A 24,386-nucleotide genomic window follows, 5' to 3' on the forward strand; every position below is an offset into this window, starting at 1 on the left:
ATTATGTTGGGAATGAGTTGGAAATTATGTTGGGAATGAGTTGGAAATTATGTTGGGAATGAGTTGGAAATTATGTTGGGAATGAGTTGGAAATTATGTTGGGAATGAGTTGGAAATTATGTTGGGAATGAGTTGGAAATTATGTTGGGAATGAGTTGGAAATTATGTTGGGAATGAGTTGGAAATTATGTTGGGAATGAGTTGGAAATTATGTTGGGAATGAGTTGGAAATTATGTTGGGAATGAGTTGGAAATTATGTTGGGAATGAGTTGGAAATTATGTTGGGAATGAGTTGGAAATTATGTTGGGAATGAGTTGGAAATTATGTTGGGAATGAGTTGGAAATTATGTTGGGAATGAGTTGGAAATTATGTTGGGAATGAGTTGGAAATTATGTTGGGAATGAGTTGGAAATTATGTTGGGAATGAGTTGGAAATTATGTTGGGAATGAGTTGGAAATTATGTTGGGAATGAGTTGGAAATTATGTTGGGAATGAGTTGGAAATTATGTTGGGAATGAGTTGGAAATTATGTTGGGAATGAGTTGGAAATTATGTTGGGAATGAGTTGGAAATTATGTTGGGAATGAGTTGGAAATTATGTTGGGAATGAGTTGGAAATTATGTTGGGAATGAGTTGGAAATTATGTTGGGAATGAGTTGGAAATTATGTTGGGAATGAGTTGGAAATTATGTTGGGAATGAGTTGGAAATTATGTTGGGAATGAGTTGGAAATTATGTTGGGAATGAGTTGGAAATTATGTTGGGAATGAGTTATAAATTTAAATTTTGGAAACCCCGTCTGTTGGAAATATGTTTCTTTTAACTTTTGAAATGTACAGACGATTGTGTTGAGCTGAAGCCACTGACACACCGTCATTTTCCAGTTTTGACCAATGGAATTTAGAGAAACTGACCCTGAAATCCGATACTGTGACAGTGTCCAGATTGATCTCACGGTAGATGGTTCAGATCTGTTGATTAAGCAGCGTTCTCTAAGGGCGCGCCATTGGTCGGCACTCGGCAGTTGGTTTCCGGTAAAGAACATTTAGACGAGCGTTAGACGCTTAGCGGTAGCGTGTCGGCCGCCGCTGTTATTTCCAATCTTTGGATGTCCTGGCGGCCTCGTAATGATGTAGCCCTTTATCGCCTCTTTAGACGCGGATGGCACTGGGAGGGAGGTCCCCGAAACAGCCTGGAAATTAGGTGATTGTATATAAAGTCTTGGATCGTCGCTAATTGCATCCCTTCTAGGGACGCTCCCTTAAAAGGTTTGCAGCGCATTAGTCCCGAGTAAAGGTGGCGCTCTCTGTTGGAGCGTTTTCAAGCTCGCGGCTAATCACGAGAGAGACGCAATTTGCAGACACACTCCAATCTCTAATCTCTCGTCCCCCGCCCCCCTCGAATTCCCACCCCCACTTTCTTTCCCCACATTTATTCCCCCCCTCCCCTCTTAATTTTGAACCGCGCGCGCCCTCTCTCCGCTCCGTACGTGGCGCCCTCTACTAGTCCGAGCGGAATAATTAGGCTTGTAATTTTAGCCCTAAAACGCTGACACTCGCGATATAGATCCCTCCACTTTCTAAAGACGGTCGCTTTGCCTGATTGGAATGATTCCTTGGAACTCCTTCGCTGCTAGCACTGGCCAAGGCCCGGTTTTCTAATGGCGATATGACGTCACTCCCCTCTGCCCCCTTTTCCCCTCCCCCGTCCTGGGGATCGTGCCCAATCGCGGGGTATCTAAGAAGTAGTTAACGCACGCTTTCAAAAGTCGCCACTCTGCTCATTAGGCGGATTTTTAGATCGAATTTCGGACTTTTCACTTCCCTAATTTAAATATCGAATTTTAGGGGGTAAGGGGACGTATTTCGATAAGGGTTTGTAATTATTTTTCGCGTTAGTGCGGTATCTTCAGGACTATTTTTAACGTTTTACATTCTTACCAAGAGCCATTTTTATCATGAATATAAATTTATTATTGGGAGGTTTTGGACAGTGTTGCCATTTGGAAAAGTCGAATTTTAAAATTGGTCTAAAAGTTAGGGAAAAATCAGAATTTTACAATGGGTTTTCAAGGAAAAATCGGGGAATTTTACAATGCGTTTTCAAGGAAAAATCGGGGAATTTTACAATGGGTTTTCAAGGAAAAATCGGGGAATTTTACAATGGGTTTTCAAGGAAAAATCGGGGAATTTTACAATGGGTTTTCAAGGAAAAATCGGGGAATTTTACAATGGGTTTTCAAGGAAAAATCGGGGAATTGTATAATGGGTTTTCAAGGAAAAATCGGGGAATTGTATAATGGGTTGTCAAGAAAAAATCGGGGAATTGTATAATGGGTTGTCAAGAAAAAATCGGGGAATTTTATAATGGGTTGTCAAGAAAAAATCGGGGAATTTTATAATGGGTTGTCAAGGAAAAATCGGGGAATTTTATAATGGGTTGTCAAGGAAAAATCGGGGAATTTTATAATGGGTTGTCAAGGAAAAATCGGGGAATTTTATAATGGGTTGTCAAGGAAAAATCGGGGAATTTTATAATGGGTTGTCAAGGATAAGTCGCGGGATTTTGTAATGGGTCTACATGTGGCTTGTATTCGTTGGCCTTTTAACGCGTTAGGTCGGCTATGACATTAGACGCCCATAGTGGTCACGTGATTAATTCGCAGGATCGTCATGGCAACCGTTGCAAGGCGGGGCTAAGATACAACGTATGCCTACGACGCTACGAGCCAACAACATCCAATAGATTATTAATTTCAACCATGACTTAATTATGTAATAGTATATGCATTAGTAAATACACAATCTATAAGTTTTATGTATTTTTTGTGCTATTGGTGAAGCCACAAAGTTTTAATTTAAAATTCTAGTAGGCTGATACAATATGTTCAATATATTTATTTATAGTTAAACAGTATGACTTTGACTATGTTGACACGTGGTTGAATTTTCCCCAGAAAGGGCAAGGTAAACGTCGCGTCGAAAGACTTCAGTTTTACGGAACCAATGACCGGGTTGCCACACGTCAGGGAAAAGTCGGGGAATTTAAAAATGGGCCTAAAAAGTCGGGGAATTTGAAGAATTTGTAAAATGTCAGGGAAAAATCAGGGAATTCGATTTTCTCTTGACACTTTTTGAAGGTAATTGTACTCTAGGTCTATGACAAATTCTATGATTATCATTTATTTCATTGAAAGTTTGGCTAATTTATTCAACATTGCAATAACCTTTTTACTGAAATACAAATCCATTTAAATTTATTAACGCCTGATTAAAGTGAAATATAAAATACACATTTTGGCCTTACAAAAGTCCGGGAAAATCTCTTAAAAAAATTAAAATGGTAAGGGAAAAGTCGGGGAATTTAAAAATTGGCCTAAAAAGTCAGGGAAAGGTCAAGGAATTTTAAGAATTTGTGAAATGTCAGGGAAAAATCAGGGAATTCGATTTTCTCTTGACACGTTTTTAAGGTAATTTTGCTTTAGAAATATGACAAATTCAGATTATCATTTATTTCCTTGAAAGTTTGGCTACTTTTTTCAACATTTTTAGTGAAATATAAGTCCATTGAAATTTAAATTTTTGATAAAAGTAAAATATAAAATAAACATTTTGGCCTTACAAAAATCTCTTAAAATGATCAGTGAAAACAGGGAATTTGAAACTGAACATTTTGTGGCAACCCTGGCAGATTTGATATTTTTAGGATGGAGGAGCTTACGAGGGGTCGGACATTTGGCCAAATCCCGTACAAAATTTGGAAAAAAAATCCAAAAATCCAAAATCCAAGAATTTTACTCCTATAGACTTTGTATGACAAATCCACAATAAAAAATCCTGAATTTTTAAAAAATCCAAATCCCCGTACACAAAACAGGCAAATGTCCGACCCCTCGGGAGTTTATTTTTCGAGCATTGGAACCAAACAATTGTCTCAACAGAAATCAATGTATCCATTTCGATATTTTTTGCGCTACGGTGGTTAACTTAACGTTACTTATGATACAGACCAAAACCAATATTGTGTAGATTTGGTAGCAAAGTATTTGAAATTTTGTTGTTTTCGAGATGTGATGGAGCGAAGTAGAACAGTCTATTTATTTAAGTTCTTTTTTCGGTGGGAAACTGTCTCTTTGTGTTTAAGGGGTATTTGTTCGAGTGCTTTTTTTCTCTTCGTCGGCTGCTCCAGCAGGGGGCGTTTTTCTTTCTATCGCGGCGTATTTTCCCCTCGGAACTCCCGCACTAAAATGGCCGGAAATGGCTTCTCCAATGTCAGAGTACCCTCATGCGAGCTTTTAGCGCGTTCTTGTGGCCATTATGATTTTGGCCCTACCCTGCGCGTAAGGCACACCCTAGCGTGTCCCGTCTGAAATTCTCCCACTCTTTCGTTAAGACTTTTTATCATTTCAAGAGGATATGGACCTAATTATTAAGGAAGATGTATATAATTTCATGTTTCATCCCTCCCTTCAAATCTCCTTCAAATCCTTCAGGTGTAACGTTCGAAAGTTTTTATAACGATCTTGGATAGATTTCGATTTTCATTGAGGTTTGCAAGTAGTTGTTTTTGTTACGGAAATCCAATTAAATTTAACTCTCCTTAATTACGGAAAATGTTAACGAATTTTGTAAATTATAAAAATAAATTAAAATTAATGAAATAATATTACTATCGTTTTTTATTTTTTTTTATTTGAAAAATATTTTGACATCGTTTATAACCAGAAGTATATGATACATTTTACGGGAAAAGTATTCCTTCGCGGGCTCAGAATGATTTTTCAAATAACGGTTTAGAACAAAAAATTTAATTTAATTCTGTTTTTATTGCGTAAATAAAGTTGAACATTTTAAAATTGTGGTTAGCAACAAATATATTGATTTTTTAATACTATTTCACAGTGCCGTCTTTCCCATTGGGCGAATAGGGCACTGCCCTAGGGCCCCAAGATTCTGGAGGGCCCTATTTTCAACTTTTGTAAGGTGAAAAAGATGAATCTTACAAATATTGTTTTTCACATTTTTTAAATTGTAGTATTGTCTATTTACATTTTACAAATTTTTAAACTATCTAAAACATGTCTTTTCGTGATATAGACGGTGTAGACCGTCGCATTTTTTATTTAAACCAATATTTGAAGATTAGGGCGACGATGGACTTTGCATTGGAGGTTAAAAGCCTAGTTTTTCTTCTGCCTGCCCCCCTTTAAATTAGGCCAACATGTTCAGCGGTTGGCCTACCACCGGGGTATTTGTGCTCCAATAAGTTAATTTAAAGGGGGACAGGCAGAAAAAAACCTAGGCCTTTAAGAAATTGTCTGGAATTATTAGGGGCCCCGCGTATCGCTTTGCCCAGGGGCCCCCAATCACGTAAAGACGGCCCTGCTATTTCATAGGGAAAATATGGTTTATCAGTAGCAGAAGTAAATGAACCGAAGTTATCAGACTGCTATACTGCCCATATTGGAGGCATTTTCCTTATGAAGTTACATTTTGACCTCGAATTGGAAACCAAAATTGGAATCTTAATTTTTAAATTTCATAATAGTGGTGGCGAGCAAATTTAAAAGATAAGGCGTTCCTATCATTCTTAAATTTAAAATAGTAGGTATAATTATTTAATTTTGTAAATTTATTTCTACGTCTTACCAGTTAAATCGGCAGTTTCTTTTAAAATAGTTACCACGGTTTCTTGAGGCTTACGTTGTCTTAATGAGCTATAAAATTATGTTTTTCTCTTTACTTGTTAACAATAAACCTTTATCGTGCTTTTTATAGTAACCTCTTGGGCTATTTAAAATATTTGGAGCTTCCATTATCGAACTTTCTTTAGCAAAATAATTCGGCTTTATTCAGTAATTAAACTCAGGACAACATGAAATTAAAAATAGATTCCAATTTCGGTTCCTAGATGGCGCGAAAAGACGATGAAAATCACGAAATTTTAAATTGACCGTAAAGTGGTCAAATTCAAATTTCGCGCGGTCGACTGGCCGGAAATGGTCTGAGGTATCCTTACGCCGGCTGTACTATATATTTTGTCTTTCTTAGCCTGCAACTGACTATAGCTTAAATTTAATAAATTAACTATATATATATATATATATATATATATATATATATATATATACCCACAATTCCCAAGTGCAATTTATCGCGTCAAAAGACGGGGATAGAAATTAGCTTTAAAAGTCGCTCGATGACTTAGGCCTAAGGTGGTGCCTTGGGTATTAGCAAAAGTGACATAAGACCCAAAAGTGTGTCAACTCTACCTTCGCGCCCGTTAAAATATTTACTGAGAGCTAGTCTCACAAAAGACTACATAAACTACTAGTTGGAATAGTACTAGCAACGTTATATTTAGTCTATGGTCTGCCGCGATTTCATCTCTTCGATTTATTCTCCCGTAGACATACGTTCTAAAACGCCTCACTCGGCGGCGCTGAAGTGGAGTAAATTTCAAATTTTTATGACGTATTTTCAACCCCCTCTTCCACTCCCTCTTTTTACTTCGCGACAAACTCTCATTAAACATTATACCGTACTGACACACTTTTGGGTCTTATGTCGCTTTTGGTATTAGCCTAGCTGATTATTTGACTCGATTTTCATAAGGAAAATGCCCTCCGATTCTGAGCGCTATTTCGATAACTTCGGTTCATTTACTTCTGTCAGTAGGTAAATATCCTTAAGCATTGTAACAGGGCCAATATCAGGGAATTCGATTGTCGACAGAAAAGTCGGGGAAATACCAGATAAATTAAATTTTTTTGGTAAAAATCAGGGAAATTTGAGGGTTCAGAAAGTTTGCCCCAATGAATACAAATTAACATCAATAAGTTTTCTGATTAAAGAATTGACTTTATTTCTTTTTTTTATTAATATTGAACCATTTTAACTTAAATGACAATCATGAAATGAGTTACTCTGTAAATCTTAGTTTTATTTTATCTTGCAACTCTAAAAATCTGGGAAATATCCGTGGGAGAACCGGGAAATTTCAGGGAAATCGGGTTACCAATAGCTGTAAGAAGCTTAACAATTTACACTGTGGTGTGAAATGCGTGCTTAACGGAATACGTGTAGAGCCTGCGATTTTTAATGACCTCGTTGGAGACTTCTCCAGTAATTATGAACTTCTGATATTTAACTAATCGTTAATTTGGCCTAGTTTTCTTGAAGAAAATTTCGAAATATTTCAAATGGTTTAGAGATATTTTTTTTCGATTTTGGGCGCAGACCAATAGCTTCAGCTTTAGTTTAAATATAACTAAAAACATAAGTAACTTAATAATAATAAGTATAACACTTCATATTGTTATAATACTAATTTTCTAATCGAACGTTTGTCAACATTGAGACAATCACGCAGCTCCGAACTGAGTAGTATATTAAGATCTTTGATAGTCTTTGGTTGGACATATTTCACCACTAGGGGGCTCTGTTTTGGACTAAACGTTGATTGTGTAATAACAAAAATCAGTTGGGTGATATAGTTACGGCTCTATTGGGGCCCGAAATTACCATTATTCCGGGGCCCGGGCCCGCTCTCTGTGGCCCTGAGTGTTATTATGCTACGTAAGCTATCAAGGTATTTAATATCGATTAAAATCACGTTCGCATTGTTTTAAAGATTTAATGATGTAAATAAATGTAAATTAATTTTTAAGATTGAATATAATATTTTGTGTGTTCTTTTTGTAGGTTTCATTGTGGCGAATTGGCCTTGAATTGGTACTTGTGCACATTGTCAAAGAAACAAATCGGATTCGGTAAGTCAAATTTTTTTCATGGTTTTTTAAGGGTATTTTTAACTGACAGTGTAGTAGGTAAAATCTTTAAAATTTAATAATCGATAAATTTTAACGAAAATTGGTGCAAAACTGTCATAATCAGCTATAAAATGTACTCTTTAAATCTCAATAAATATGAAAAAAAAAACACACTAATGTCAGTCTAAAATCTCAATCAGCACAAAAACAGGAAATCAACACTAAAACTATAGTCTAAATTCGAAAATCTCAAAAGCAGCATGCAAACAAGAAATCAACACTAAAGTCATAATATAAAATCTCAAAATCAGCACAAAAACAGGAAAACAATACTAAAGGCTCGACTAAAGTCATAGTATAAAATCACAAAATCAGCACATAAAAAGGAAATCAATACGTATTTATTACTCTAACATCTCAAAATCGGTATAGAAAATCCGGAATTCAACACTTAAATCGTACTCCATCGTGTTATTTTGTTGTCAGCATGGAATCTTGGATAAATAATAGTAGTTCCTACCTGGATATATCACTATATAGTCCCGCGTGCTAAGTTTGTTTGTTACGGGTTCTGCCTTGTAGAAGGCTACGTGTTACGGGAGTTTCGAAAATTCTCCGCTAACTTCGCCGAAGCGGCGGTGCTGTCGCAAAAGCCATTTGCTGGTCAGATTTTATTTAAAGTGATATATCCAGGTAGGAACTACTATTTATCCAAGGTCAGATTCAGTAATCTTTCCCGATGCCAATTTACCAAATTGGTCTAATGGGGTACTGGTAGCTTTTCAACGTTGGGATACCATGCACCATATTGGACATATTTACAACCTCTATAAATTGTAGTTGTCCAATTATTTAGTTTTGATTAACGCTGTCGGGGGCAGAGTGTAGCGCGGGGGTCGGGGGTATTCAATCCATTGTTCGCCACGTGGGAACTGAGGCGATTCGGCGCTGACCTTTTGACCCCGAACAAATATTGTAATTTAGCTTTGACCGGGGCGTTTTTTAAAGACCTTCGATTGTATTTGGCGAGAGAGAGATGGAAGGTTCAGATACGTTGGCGCTGGCTGCCGCGTGGTGGCGCTCCAGTCGCGGAATGAAAAGATATTACGGCTTTATGGCCGCTCAAATCGTGAATGCCGATCTCCGTTGGCCCGCTCGTGATTGATAGGTTGGTCCGATGCCCCCCCCCCCTTCGTCGCTAACCCTAACTACGACCCCCCTGACATCTAGCGGGGCTCCGCGCCAATTACTGACTCGCCACGATTTCTTACTCCCCCTCGCTCCCCCCCCCCCCCCGAAATAACCCACCGCAGTTTTAATTTTTTTTTTTCTCTTTTCTCTGATATTTTTTGTTGGGCCGCGCGCTAATAATGGATTTGGTGATATAGCCCAATTTTATAATATTTAATAAATGTAAATTTAATTCAATTTCTCGACACGATATATAATTATAATATTGATAGATTTTCGAAATGTTACACAATTTCCCGATTTCAAACAATGTTTAATTTTAATAAACGTTAACGTTATTTTTTTCTCCTTTCTTTGATATTTTTTTGGCCGCGCGCTAATAATGGATTTCGTTCTGCAGTGTTGTTCTATTTGGCGATTTGGCGCCCAAACTGGCGGTTTTGTTGGAATACATATTTGGCGATATAGCCCAATTTAAAATCTTTAACAAATGTACATTTCATTCAATTTCTCGATACGAATTAATGATAATAGTAGGTGGTTTCTGTTCGCTTGTTCCGAGATTTCGGAGTAGGGTACGAAGAGTAAGGCTATGACGTAATTTTACTCCGATTCTGTGGTGACGAATAGTTTGAGTCGGAGTAAAAACGTTTTTCAAAAACGGCTGCCGGTGGCCTTTTTAGCAGAGAAATTCTGGCTAGCAGACGGTAAAATCCGATTTACTCTATTTACACCTCCTTTTCAGAAGGAGTAAAAAGAGTAGCCCTAATACTCCGGAACAAGCGAATAGTTTATGGAGTAATTCTCATCCCCGGAACCGGCGAATAAAACGTTTTAGGGTAAAAAGAGTACACTTTTAGTCCGAGAACAGGCGAAAAGAAACCACCTATTATTGGTATAGTTCTGAAGGTTTCTTCCAATTTTCCTATTTATAAAAATGGTTTTAATATAAATGAAAGTTAATGGTAAATTGGACTTGGCAGCATGACGTAAATAATAGCGAAGATAATATAAATTAGAGTTCAGATAGCTTTCCGATTGACGGTTTTGTAACGAAGAGATTACCCACTTCCGAAACATGACCTCCGATAAAAATAAATCGTTCTCTATCGGATACTGTATGGCGCTATCTATAGTTGCTTAAAAGGTGGGTAAAAATATCGACCCACCCTACGAAATTGGAATTTATATGGAGAGAATTTCCTGTCTTGCGTAGTTTCGTGTTTTCGGTTTAAAATCGTCTGGTTTTCAGAGGTACTATAATTCCCATTAAATCCTAGATTTTCAAAAATATCCTATAAAATCCTATAATTTTGTTATTTTGCCCATTTCAAATCCCGCCACTAACATTGTCAGTGAAATTGCTAGATTTGGCTGTAGGATAAATTCCTATATAAAATCAATGTAGTCTATAATTTGGTTATTGTTAACATGGTTAGCTACTAGTATATTTTGGTGATAAAATGATTAAATAGTTTGTTTTTTAAGTGAGATTCAAAGATTTATTTAACTAAATATAGATTTGGTTTTTAAATGCATAAAGTTAGTAAGGTTTTTAAATGCATAAAGTTAGTAAGGTTTTTAAATGCATAAAGTTAGTAAGGTTTTTTAAACGCCTAAAGTTAGTAAGGTTTTTTAAACGCATAAAGTTAGTAAGGTTTTTTAAATGCATATAAAGTTAGGAAGGATTTTAAATTGCATAAAGTTAGTAAGGTTTTTAAATTCATAAAGTTAGTAAGGTTTTTAAATGGCATATGTAGTCCTATAAAATCATATAAATTAGAAAAAAAAATCCTATAAAATCCTATAAATTAGAAAAAATATTCCTTTATAAGTTCTATCTTTTTAGAAATAGAATTTTATTTTTCGTATAAAAAATTTGAAGATTTGATTGAGGGGCTCTGAAGTCAATATTGAAGAGTCACTCAATAAACGAAAGCACGAAACTAAAACTTTCTGATTTGAGTTGTCCGCTAAATACATCAACACTAGGAGAAATGCATATTAGGGTCTGATATTAGAGATTTTAATGGTGATTTCATTCTGGACGACGTCAACTTGTTTTACTCGTTGGCGTCGCTGAAACGGATTCGAAACACGGGCGTCGTGCGTAACGCGTGTTAAAACTCTGTATGTGGCGAAAATGTGGGCTCCTAAGAGCTAATTGCCAGACCTTTTACGCGCGCCACCCAAACTAATGTTATCTCTCACGAGATATTGTTGCTGCCAGCCAGCCGGCCGGCCATTGTACAATAAACGTTTTAATATTTAGAGATAACTCACGAGTTTGCCCTTATTTAGTCGCGTAGTAGATTGCCAGACGCTGATTATTTGACGAAATGCGCTTCATTCTATTTGTCTCGATGACCAGGTTGATACACTTTGTTACTCTCGTTTTATCATAAGTAACGTACTAACATTACAATAAAAGTGTGTAGGCGGAGTGATTAACACTTGAGCCTGGCAGCAAGAGGAGCCGGGTTCGATCCCAGCTTGTGGCACTGGGTGAAAAATCGGAACTACTCCTGCGTAGAGTTTGCACGTTTTCTCCCCCACTTGTGAATGAGGTTTTCCCCCGACTTCTTCGGTGTTTTTCCCCCCGACTTCTTCGGTGTTTTTCCCCCCGACTTCTTCGGTGTTTTTCCCCCCCGACTTCTTCGGTGTTTTTCCCCCCCGACTTCTTCGGTGTTTTTCCCCCCGACTTCTTCGGTGTTTTTCCCCCCGACTTCTTCGGTGTTTTTCCCCCCCGACTTCTTCGGTGTTTTTCCCCCCCGACTTCTTCGGTGTTTCCCCCCCGACTTCTTCGGTGTTTTTCCCCCCCGACTTCTTCGGTGTTTTTCCCCCCCGACTTCTTCGGTGTTTTTCCCCCCGACTTCTTCGGTGTTTTTCCCCCCCGACTTCTTCGGTGTTTTTCCCCCCCGACTTCTTCGGTGTTTCCCCCCCGACTTCTTCGGTGTTTTTCCCCCCGACTTCTTCGGTGTTTTTGCCCCCGACTTCTTCGGTGTTTTTGCCCCCGACTTCTTCGGTGTTTTTGCCCCCGACTTCTTCGGTGTTTTTGCCCCCGACTTCTTCGGTGTTTTTGCCCCCGACTTCTTCGGTGTTTTTGCCCCCGACTTCTTCGGTGTTTTTGCCCCCGACTTCTTCGGTGTTTTTGCCCCCGACTTCTTCGGTGTTTTTGCCCCCGACTTCTTCGGTGTTTTTGCCCCCGACTTCTTCGGTGCTTTTGCCCCCGACTTCTTCGGTGTTTTTGCCCCCCGACTTCTTCGGTGTTTTTGCCCCCCGACTTCTTCGGTGTTTTTGCCCCCGACTTCTTCGGTGTTTTTGCCCCCGACTTCTTCGGTGTTTTTGCCCCCGACTTCTTCGGTTTTTTTGCCCCCCCCCCCGACTTCTTCGGTGTTTTTGCCCCCCCCCCGACTTCTTCGGTGTTTTTGCCCCCGACTTCTTCGGTGTTTTTGCCCCCCCCCCGACTTCTTCGGTGTTTTTGCCCCCCCCCCCGACTTCTTCGGTGTTTTTGCCCCCGACTTCTTCGGTGTTTTTGCCCCCGACTTCTTCGGTGTTTTTGCCCCCGACTTCTTCGGTGTTTTTCCCCCCGACTTCTTCGGTGTTTTTCCCCCCGACTTCTTCGGTGTTTTTCCCCCCGACTTCTTCGGTGTTTTTGCCCCCCGACTTCTTCGGTGTTTTTGCCCCCCGACTTCTTCGGTGTTTTTGCCCCCGACTTCTTCGGTGTTTTTGCCCCCGACTTCTTCGGTGTTTTTGCCCCCCCCCGACTTCTTCGGTGTTTTTGCCCCCCCCCCCCCGACTTCTTCGGTGTTTTTGCCCCCCCCCCCCCGACTTCTTCGGTGTTTTTCCCTTTTCATAAAATCTTTTAGAGGTTACCGGTAATAGTTGAGTGTGGGAGCTGTTGGCTCGCGTGGCTTTAAGGGCTTGCCACCACCCTCATACGTATTGCAACACTGTTTAAGGCATTAGAAGTCGCTAGATGACTTGGGCCTAAAGTGGTGCCAAGGTTGTTAGATTAGCTTAGCTAAATAATAATAATAATAATAATAATAATAATAATAATAATATAACCCGCATTGCAACAGGTCGGAGGCCCTTTTAACATCGATACAGAGGAATTTAAGCCCTGTCCGTACAACAACTATTTATTGCTTTAATCAAAATTCACCTAATTTATAGTAATTTGTAAGCTTTACGACCTAACTGAACTTGTAATCAGATTTTAGATTACTCTGTCGTCTTGGGCTTAAATTATTATTGAATAGTTAATTAAACTTAGCAACAACCCAACGATTACAGAATCGATCTTTGCCTGACTTCGGTTTAAATCACGACATTATATATCACTAATTAATTATCATAAAATTGCAAATTGTTTTCTTAAATATGCTCGATTAAGGATGTAGCAGTGGAATAGACGGATTCGCAAAATGCTTAGTATACAAGGTCCGAGAACGGGCCCGGGCCCCGATAAAAACATTAATTTCTGGGCCAAATAAAGCGGTAACTATTTGAGAACTAAACATTTTAGGGGATAACAGGGCCCCAGAGTTCCTATAATTACTATAAAATCCTATAATTTTGATTTATAAATCCCGCCACTCGCAAATTGTCAGTGAAATTGCTAGATTTAGCTATAGGATAAATTCCTATACAAAGTCATTCTAGTCTATAATTTTTTTTATTGTTAACAGGGTTAGCTACTAGTATATTTTTGTGATAAAATGGTCAAATAGTTTCTATTTTGTAAGTGAAAATCAAAGATTTATTTCACTAAATATAGATTTGGTTTTTAAATGCATAAAGTTAGTAAATTAAATAGGATTTTATAGGACTATATATGCTTTAATTTTGAAAAAAAGACCTATAAATTCCTATATTTTTAGAAATATAATCCTATTGTTAACATGGTTATCTACTAGTATATTTTTGTGATAAATTAGTTAAATGGTTTCTATTTTTAAGTGAAAATCAAAAATTTATTTAACTAAAAATAGATTTTTTTTCAATGCATAAAGTTAGTAAACTAAAGCTAAATAGGATTTTATAGGACTATATACGCTATAATCTTGAATAAATAGTCCCATAAAGTCCTATATTTCTAGAATTATAAACCTATTTTTTCTATAAATTTATTTAGAGAATTGAGTGGGGGGCCATGGGATAAGTATACCTCGTTGGTTTAAATCGGGCCCCCGAGGCTGCACGGGCCCTGGTAACTTGTACTGGTCTGCTCCCCCTCTGGTCGGGCCTGACAGGGAAACAAACACCCTGAATGTATCGTTCTATTTCAGAAAAAAAATCTATTTTTTTCGGCTTATAAAAACCTTCAATGTTTTAAATGTCTTTGTAGATGCGCTTGTAAGATCATCCTTTGGTGATTGCAGCGTGTTTCCCTTGGTTTATCAAGCTTGGAAAATTACATGATATTAGTGGGCAATTATTCCTCCCTTAATAACAGCCTTGTTACGGAGACGAGTATAATTTCCTCGTGGACGGAAACGCATCAAGGACTCTTCAATATTTCGCCCATCCTCCAACAAGTTTTCCCGACTATTTTTAGCGGGAAAGTGTTGAATGCAGTTTTAGGCGCACAGTGCTCTTGTTTTATTGAGCACTTAAAACCAGTGATGGGTGCGTTCTTCTCATTTTGAGCGCCATTTGTCATTTTAAGCGAAATTGAGCTGTGAAATGTTTTTTTTTTAAGTCCAAAACGGAAATGAAAGGTGCGGGGAATTGGTTTAAGGTTGGCTCCTTGCGGGTAATTCGAATCTTAGGGTTGGCTCCTTGCGGGTAATTCGAATCTTAGGGTTTGCTCTTTGCGGGTAATTCGAATCTTAGGGTTGGCTCCTTGCGGGTAATTCGAATCTTAGGGTTGTCTGAGACTCCTTACTGGTAATGGTTTTATAGCTAACTTCTTAACGGAAAAATTAAAACACCCCACATGACAGTTTAAATTTCGTCAAGCCATGGTAAAATACCATCTATTACCATGAGTAAACAACTGCGAGATACTAAGTCCGCGTTGAGGCTGGCATAACTAACCGCCAAAACACTTTTCATAGCGTAAATGCAATTTTATCATTATGGCCCAAAATGTTTAACGTGCGGGAACTAATGAGATCCTAAATATTTAACTAGCTGGCTGCTTATAATCTCGTCGCTTCTCGTATTAATTTGGAGCCTGGTATTTTTCCAGCTTGTGATAGCACTGGCAGGCGGACAAAATATAATTATGAAATTCGTGCGGTAATTTTTTCTCTCTCAGCCGAAATGACCTCTGTAATTTAAAACCTTCAAAATAATTCCGTCGAATCACGATTTCCAAACGTAATTGGTTGCGTGAACGCAATCATCTTCCTCCGCCAGATCCCGTCCTCTCGTTCTCTCTATATTTTAGGGATCACTGTACCCCCGTCTCTTCCCCTTCAATTCCCGTCCCCCCCTTGATGCATTTCCCCTCCATCAAACGCACCCAACGCCTATTCGCTTTTACATGTCGGAGGAAATACAGCGTGTGAAAACGAATGGTTTTCCCAAGGCGTCATTTCTACAACAAAGCTTCGTTAAGGAGCAAACTTTTTTTGGAATAGACGTTGAAAATGGTTCGATTTGGTGCTTGACTCGATAACGCCTTTTAAAAGGTGCAAACTGGTTTAGATAGTATAATCTGTAGGGTGTTTAGAGCATGTAGCATAAGTAACATAATTATAATAAGTGTGCAGTGGCTCACCAAGGGGGGGGGGGGGGTTGTATAATCTATAGGATGTTTAGAGCCAGTAGCATAAGTAACATTATTATAATAAGTATGCAGTGGCTCACCCAGGGGGGGATTGTATAATCTGTAGGATGTTTAGAGCCTGTAGCATAAGTAGAGGTCGGCGGAACAAATAAATTAACCGCAAAAATTTCTATTAATCATTAAAATTAGTATTATTTGTTTTATACGAATAAATTATACGATTAAACAACGATTTAACATGCAAAATTAATCATTTTTTCGAATATTTCTGAATAATTCTCGGCTATGGATAAATATAAGCAATCGTATAATTTCTTATTCAAACGCCGACCTCTAAGCATAAGTAACATAATAATAATAAGTGTGCAGTGGCTCACCAAGGGGGGGGGGGGGTATTGTATAATCTATAGGTAGTTCAGAGCCAGTAGCATAAGTAACATTATTATAATAAGTGTGCAGTGGCTCATTATTAAAGGTTTCTACCGTTTGATGGCTCTCTAATGGTTCCCGACATAAATTTACCCAGTATACCTTGCAATTTATACTATCGCCTATTAGGGGTCCGAATTTTTCGAACGATTCTGTGGACCATTGAATTTTCAAACAACTTTTTTATACGAAGCATAAGTAACATAATAACAATAAGTATGACTCCTTCAATAATTTAAATGCTAATTTCCTGAGCGAACCTATTTTTTACACTGAAATTATCTCACAGAAGCGTGTTTATCGTCGTTGTTAGTAGTATATTTCGCTTTAGGCATATTTAGACACCAGGGGGCTCTGTGTGGAGAACTAAACCTAGAGTGCTCAATAGTTGTGAAAATCAGTTCGGGGATAACTTTTCATAATAGACATATTGTTGTTATTTTACTTATGTTAGAAACGTATAATTATTTTACGCGTAAGTGGTACATTTTAAGTAACATTTTTTAGTGAACTTCAAACCAAGTTCTTTGGCTGGTCGTCATTGCGTATTAGTTGAAATCTATATTTTCTTAATAATATTTGATAGTAAGTTACTGGTATATGTCATCCCAGTTGATGTAAAATTCGAACTTTATACTTGAATTGACTACTAGCTCGAAATTTTGGAAAATATGCGTTTACTAGATTTTGCCTTTAGACAGCCGACTTTCTTAAAAATGAGACATCCTGTAATCTAAAAACCCGCTTATAAAAATAAGTCTAATGAAAAATTCTAAAGAATTTCTATAGAATATTGAAAAGACCCTTCTTTAACACGCTTAGTTGGCTATAATAATAGCTAATAATTGAAATTTACCAAAAAAATGATAAAGTTACATTTAGTAATTATTATCTCGGATTATTTTCAAAAGTCAGGTGCAGTGATGTAAGTCGGGTAAATACCCAGTGGGTAGGGTATTATTAAATAGGTATTTACCCGGGTATTTACCCCATGCACGGGTAAATACCCAAAACTAGGGTTTTTATGATTAGGGCGTTAGTTAGTATCGGGTCGAGTGGAGCTATCTGTTATCCTCCTTATCTTTTGCTTGGTTTGGACTTATTAGGTAGTGCAATTTGGGCAAACTACATTTTTAAAAGCAGTTTTATATTAGTCAATTTTATTTCTAGCCTGGGAATTATTCAAAGATAAAAATAAAGGTGTTGCTTTCATATGTATATTGCTGTAAGGAATACAAACATTCTAATGTCAACAAAATGACAAAGAATATCAGGAAATGTTTTAATGGCTCAGATGAAATGAATAAAATCCTTAATTGCTCATGTTACTGTTAGTGTTAAGCCGGGTAATAAGATAGTCATGATGAGGAGTCTGAGGAGAGCCAGGGGCAGCAGAGACTGAACTTTCAAGTGATCATCCAGATAATGAATAAATAATATTTAATAGTTATCTCATATGTAATGTTACAATGTAAAATTTGCAAAAAAAGTAAAAAAACAATAATTAATATTTAATATGAGAATAACTTGATGTGTTTGTGGGTTTTTCAATTACCGTATTCTTAATTGAATAAATTAAAAAATAATTAACAAAGAAATTAAAGGTGTTTATAAACACCTGGGTATTTATGTATTTTGGGTATTTACCCGGGTAAGTACCCAAGGTATTTACCCTGCGTTATAAATACCCGGGTATTTTACATCACTAGTCAGGTAGCTCTACACGCTTGCCTCTCGCACTCAGGAAGGCTATTCTGTAAAAATCAAAAATGATAAAAAAATCTCAATCCATCAAAAATGGCAATGCGCATGTGGAGAAGGGGCGGATATCGAAATATCAAACTATCGATTGTGTAAATTAAATTTAAAGTAGTGGCAATATGCTACGCTATATCCGGTTTTTTAGTCAAATCATAAACTAAAATATATTTTTATTTTTGGTGCCCAAGGCTTAAATTGGCACCATCGACCGTATGTCGAAGCATTCATTAAAATCACTTATGTCGGCAGTACCAAGGTTCCTATATGTAACAAAAAAGTAAGGGAATTTTAAAATGGTCCAAAAAGTAAGGGCATTTTAAAATGGTCCAAAAAGTAAGAGAATTTTAAAATGGTCCAAAAAGTAAGAGAATTTTAAAATGGTCCAAAAAAGTGAGGCAATTTTAAAATGGTCCAAAAAAGTAAGGGAATTTTGAAATGGTCCAAAAAAGTAAGGGAATTTTGAAATGGTCCAAAAAAGTAAGGGAATTTTAAAATGGTCCAAAAAAGTAAGGGAATTTTAAAATGGTCCAAAAAAGTAAGGGAATTTTAAAATGATCCAAAAAGTTACCTTGAGAATTTTAAAATGGTCCAAAAAAGTTACCTTGGAAATTTTAAAATGGTCCAAAAAAGTTACCTTGGGAATTTTAAAATGGTCCAAAAAAGTTACCTTGGGAATTTTAAAATGGTCGAAAAAAGTTACATTGGGAATTTTAAAATGGTCCAAAAAATGCGGTAAATAAATTTTGAAAGATGTATTAAAAAATCATAATCCATATTTTTCAAGATTTTACCTCAAAACATTAATTTATTCTACAAAAATGGTCAGGAAAATTTGGAAATTTGGTCAGGGAATTTAATTCCGGAAATTTTGTACGAACCCTGTATTCTGAGCCGTAGTAAATTCGCACTTATAAAAGAAAGGAATTGCTTGATTGAAGTCAGTTTGGTGTAATTGCGTAAATTCTAATTATTCCGGGGCTTCAATGGAGAAAGAATGGAGGAAAAAAATGCAGCCGGGCTGACTCTGAATCGATACTAATTAGGGGCGATTCAAAATCCTCTTACGGCAGGAACTCCTCGGCCTCCCTCGTGCCATTATTCAGCTCACCAAACAGCCGCCACTTGGGTCCCCAATTTTATTCCTCTGCCCTTACGCAGACAGTAATTAAACGCGCTTTTATGTAGTCTCGAGAAGTATTCCAATTTCGTTCTTGGAGAAAAAGAAACTGAAACTAATTGACCAATGAAAAGAAATATTGTTATCCAATTTGAGATATTAGCCTTAAATCAAATTCGAAAAGTTGTTGCAAAAAATAGGTTCGAGGGGAAAGAAATTAAGAAAAGCGTAAAACATATTGGGTTCGTTTGAAATCACTTTTAGGAAAATTTAGAGGAAATTGAGGGATACATTTTTTTATCTTTTCACCGTTTTTTTGAGCGGGCAAATTTTTGCTCCTCTTTTTTTGGGCGGGTTAATTTTAGCTCTTTTTTGAGCGGATAAATTTTAGCTCGTCTGTTTCGCTCTGTTTTTTTGAGCGGATAAATTTTAGCTCGTCTGTTTAGCTGTTTTTTGAGCGGATAAATTTTAGCTCGTCTGTTTAGCTGTTTTTTGAGCGGATAAATTTTCGCTCCTCTCGTTTCGCTTTGAGCGGGTAAATTTTGCTCATCTTTCTCGTTTGAGCGGGCAAATTTTTGCTTCTCTTTCTAGCTCTCTTTGGGCGGGTTAATTTTAGCTCTTTTTTGAGCGGGCAAATTTTGCTCCTCTCGTTTCGCTCTTTGGAGCGTATAATTTCGCTCTGTTTTCGATATTTCTTGAGCGGATAAATTTTGCTCATCTTTCTCTTTTTTTGAGCGGATAAATTTTCTCTTTTGAACTGTGAAATTATCTCTACTGCTTTTGCTTTTTCTTGAGCGGATAAATTTTCGCTTTATCCTCGCTCTTTTTTGAGAGGAAAATATTTGCTCAAAAAGAGGAAAAACCGCTCAAATTCAGGTTAGCGCGCTATGAAGGCTACATTCCCGGTAATAATATATTATTTCTAAGGCTTGTTACGATACGTCAGTATCAATAATCGGCGTCAATCTATCCTGGCAGTAGATTTTTGATGAGGGAGGTTCTTCGTATATACTAATTGGAAACACGTACTTCTATAACAAAAGCTCAGAGTAATTTCTGCTTAATTAACTTTCAATCGGCTTTTCTTTATCCTTCATTTCCAAAATGATAAAAGAAAAACCTCTTTAAATTGAATCACCAATTGCTTTTTTCCTTGCCCATTTAAATCAAATATTAGCGCGCGCGGCATTTTAATAATAAAAGGACATTTTTTATTATTTAATTTAAATAAGAAAGGGGGGAGTCTTTCAAACTGTCGCCGGGAGACTTCACCCCTCCCCCGCCTTCGGGCCTTTAGCCACCGAGAACTCCATTGTATTAACCCTTTCCCCTCCTTTATCAGCGAACCCCCCCCCCCCCTTTTGAAGAGAAAGATGGGTTGCCCCTAGCAACCAGCGGGAATTCTTCTCCTCCATCGCGGCGGCGGCGGCGCGCGCGATGGTCTTTTTCCGATTAATTCCCCTTTTCCCCGGTAGATGTCGCGGGCTCCTTCCCTCGAGTGTTTTCGCAGAGTAGTTCTTTCTTTAGTTATCCTAAGACCCTAACAATGGCGACGTTAATCTTTTAATTATCGCAACATCCAGCTATATATAGCGCACTCTTTTTTTAAGCCTCGGTCTCTTTTTTATTAGTCAAACGCAATCAATTAGTAGTGCCCCTTTTCGCCGCACGGTGGCGCGTCTAGTTGGGTTGTTTTGACCGTGATTTCGCCACAATTTCTTTAGCCGGAAGGTATTATAATCACAATTTTATCAATATTTGATTGGTTCAAAATGGTCTCAAATTCGGTTGTATGTTATCGCAAATTACCCTTAGTATTATCAGAAGTATATAATAGCAGGGTACAGGGTTGGCAAAAAACCGGCTTTTATTAAAATTTAAAAATCCAGTATGGTTAAAACCTGTTGTAACCGGTGGCACAATAAGGTTAAAGCCATTAATAAAAAATGTTCAAATTGCTTATATCTAGTCCTCATTGCTCAAATTGCCAGATTTCAAAATTATGTTTTGGCGAGTGCCAGTACCTTTACATTGTGAGGTATAGCAGGCACATTTACCCGCTTTTATACCCTAACATGGCGGCGTATTTTTTTTTTAATTTTAAGATCCCCCAATTGCAGGGCTGATACTGGGTTACTTTTTTTTAAATTGGTTACTAAAAGTTACTATTTGTCTAATTTGGTTACTAAAAGTTACTTTTTTGAAATTTGTTAGGTTATCTCTACGAAAAAATATTTTGCCATATTTAATTGTATCATATTTAATTTTAGTACTGCCCATAGAAATCAAAAATTCCGTCTTTTAACAAAATCCTTTATTCGTAACGAAGGGAAACGTGTTTAGCTACAAAACTAGCGGGAGAGGCCGCCACCGGCCAATTCCCTAGAAATGTAACGGCCGCTCCCTAAGCCAACTTATGTCTACTCCTATTTTGGCAGCCACATTTTTTTCTCGTCTTAAAGATCGTCTGCTTAATTTATCACAAACCTCGAGTGGTGGGTTTTTAAGTTATTTCTTAGTTACTTTTAGGTTACTTTTTGGTTACTATTTTTGAAGAGGTTAGTTACTATTTCCACTAAAATTAGTTATGAATTTGAGTATCAGCCCTGCAATTGGTTAGTATCTGCTCCATTGCTCCGAATCCCATTCGACCGAAAAAGCCGCACTTTGGCGGATTTAGGATTCGGTCTAATGGGATTGTCAGCCATGCAGTGTTACCTAACCTAAACTAACCTAACCTAACAGACTTAAAAATATCTTAAAACGCTTCCATAAAAAATCAAAAGGAGTAGAAAGAAAAACTAATTTTTTCTGCGGTCGCTCAATTGTGAATATTGCGTCGGTCGATTAGAAAAATATAAAACCCGCCTTTTGGGCTAATTTCATCAAAAACATTGGCGGAATTCGGTCGAATGGGATTCGGCGCAATGAGAAGATACCATTGGTTATATCTTGGACGAATTATTCGTCCAAGGTTATATCTAGCTCTCCTTACTTACGACAAAAAGTGAAGGTTAAGTTTAATTTTTTTCAATATTTCTAATTCATTTCTCAATATTGTTTTTAATAAAAAAAAAGTGGTTTTAACTATGGATTTTTTCGGTGGATTAATCCAGTCTGGCTGGTTCTTGCCAACCTGCATAGAAATTAAAAATTTTCCCAAATAAAAAATCGCTTTTCAGTTATTTATAATTTTTTGTATTTTTTAATGGACACCCTGTTGCCCTCCGTATTGTGATACGGCGGGTTTTAGTGTCGCTAGCTTCTTCCATCGTTCTCACTCTGTTATTACGAGCTCCGCTGACTTCCATCCAGGAAACAAGCTGGATACATGCATACCTTGTTTGGCCCGTTCACTGGCCTAAAGGGGGCGCTATCCGAACTCTAATAAGTATTTTCGCCGCCAGGATTATACCTATATAGGTGCGCGCAATTTTATTTGGCAGATTATAAATCTCGCGACGTCAGAGGTCGCTGCACGCTCACCCGCCATTGCCAAATGAACGATGTGTTTTCTTTTACACTGTCATTCGATTTGACGTCGGTGAATTATGGGTTTAGTTTTAGCGGATTTTAAAAGAAACTAAAACCAAATATAATAAACATTAATATTCGAGACTATAGTTTAGTGTTGTTAATTTTCCGGGAAAAAAATGCGGAAAATTTTCCGCAAATCGGAAAAATAAAAAATTTAAACATAAATTACTTTTTAAGGGTTTTTAATTTTTTATCGATATAAAATATCTAATATCAGTAAACATACTACAAAACATTAATAGTGTTACATTGTTAATCAGTTTAAACTAGTCTAGAGGTTTAATTTAGATTCGAAAATTTATTTAAATTTGGAAACAATATATTAGACTAATCATGGAATGAAAACTTCTTTTAATTTTTGAGGAAAAATACGGAAAATTTATCAGCTCCGATATTGGCTGATTGAAAAATAGTTAAATAAAAAAGAAAATTATCGATTAACTAACTAATGATAATATTTGATTTGATTGGCCGCGCCACGTACGCCAGATGGGACGTTTAAGAATTTGCAAAAATTCAGGGAAAAGTCAAGCAATTCAATTTTATCTTGGCACTTTTTGGAGGTAATTTTACTCAAGAGAAATTTTCTGATTATCATTTATTTCCTTGAAAGTGTGGCTAATTTTTTACTGAAATATAAAGCCAATTAAATTTATTAACATCTGATAAAAGTAAAATATAAAATAAAAATTTTGGCGTTAAAAAGTTAGGGAAATATTCGTTGGAAAACCTGGATTTCTCAGGGAAATCGTGTTACCAATGTCTGTATGAACCCTGGTCAAGCCATATTTACATCCAACGTTCACAGGGTTCGAAATAAAAAACCCGTACCCACTTAAAGAAAACCCTATAAGACCCCCTTTTTTAAAGTGGGTTATTTTTTATATATGACACTTATTTTAGTTTTTACACTTGCTTATTCGTATTTATTTAAAAAAAATATAAACCTTTTTACTAGAAATGTCTTAAATTTTATTAATATCGCGAGTTGAAATACATCGTTTTTTATAATGTTAACTTGTTATCCTAAATTTTAATGAAACCCAATAAAACCCTGAACCTTAAGCATATTTAGGTAAATGTGTGGTAAATTCATCCCGAAAGAAATATAATTTTCGAGAATTCGATTAATATTAAAGTGATCCAGAGTATTGTGGTCAAATTACATGTCATAGCGACGCAACTCCATCGAGGCGGGTGCATTTTTCGTATTAGGGCAGAGTGTGCGGCGGACGAAAAGGTCCGATAAAAGATTGGATGGAAATCAGGCCTCTCTTTGTTTTTGGTTTCACTCCAATCCATGCTGTATTAAATTGAGTAGTTGAGAGTCCCTCATGGCGCGGGGATATCTTTTCTTTCATATTGGAAATTGAAGAGAGTGCATCAAAGCGATTGATTTTGTTTCAAAATACAATCCCCGGAAGTTCCAAATTCATTTTTCCCCCTTCCCCCCGTTATCTACTGTCCCGGTCCTTGTCCCTCGTCCGTAGGCTATTGTTTTGCCTTTGGTTTACAAAACGCTCTTACCTACAATAATAATAATAATCCAAAAAGCAGCGGCCGGACGCAATCTCGCTGATAGCTCGTAGTGGTTTGTTTTTAGGCGAATTGAATTTTCCCTATATAGACATTATAAGGAATATTGTCTACGGGTTTTCTATCAACTTTTAGCCCCGCTTCTGATAGGATTCGAGACGTCGAGCCAACGGGGGGTGAAAGGAACTCCTCCCCCCTCTCCTTATCCGAAAATTTTCCATCACGATGATTGGTTGGTCGTGTATATAGGGGATGGCGGTGTATTTTTCTCTACCAAACTATAACGGACGTAAAACC

General features: G+C 37.2%; 1 protein-coding gene across 2 annotated transcripts in view; it reads left to right on the plus strand.

The window, feature by feature from the left end:
- LOC149944012 (uncharacterized) overlaps window positions 1–24,386 on the plus strand; it is a 202,549-nt gene that overhangs the window by 40,400 nt on the left and 137,763 nt on the right. For both annotated transcript variants that reach the window (XM_090174733.1, XM_090174732.1), the window contains exon 2: window positions 7,709–7,776. The gene's annotated coding sequence lies outside the window, so the exon portion shown is untranslated. The remainder of the gene's footprint in view (window positions 1–7,708; window positions 7,777–24,386) is intronic.

The sequence above is a fragment of the Leiobunum rupestre genome, chromosome 5, assembly GCF_980474605.1.
Source record: "Leiobunum rupestre chromosome 5, qqLeiRupe1.1.hap1, whole genome shotgun sequence".
In the NCBI taxonomy this organism is placed as follows: Eukaryota; Metazoa; Arthropoda; class Arachnida; order Opiliones; family Sclerosomatidae; genus Leiobunum; species Leiobunum rupestre.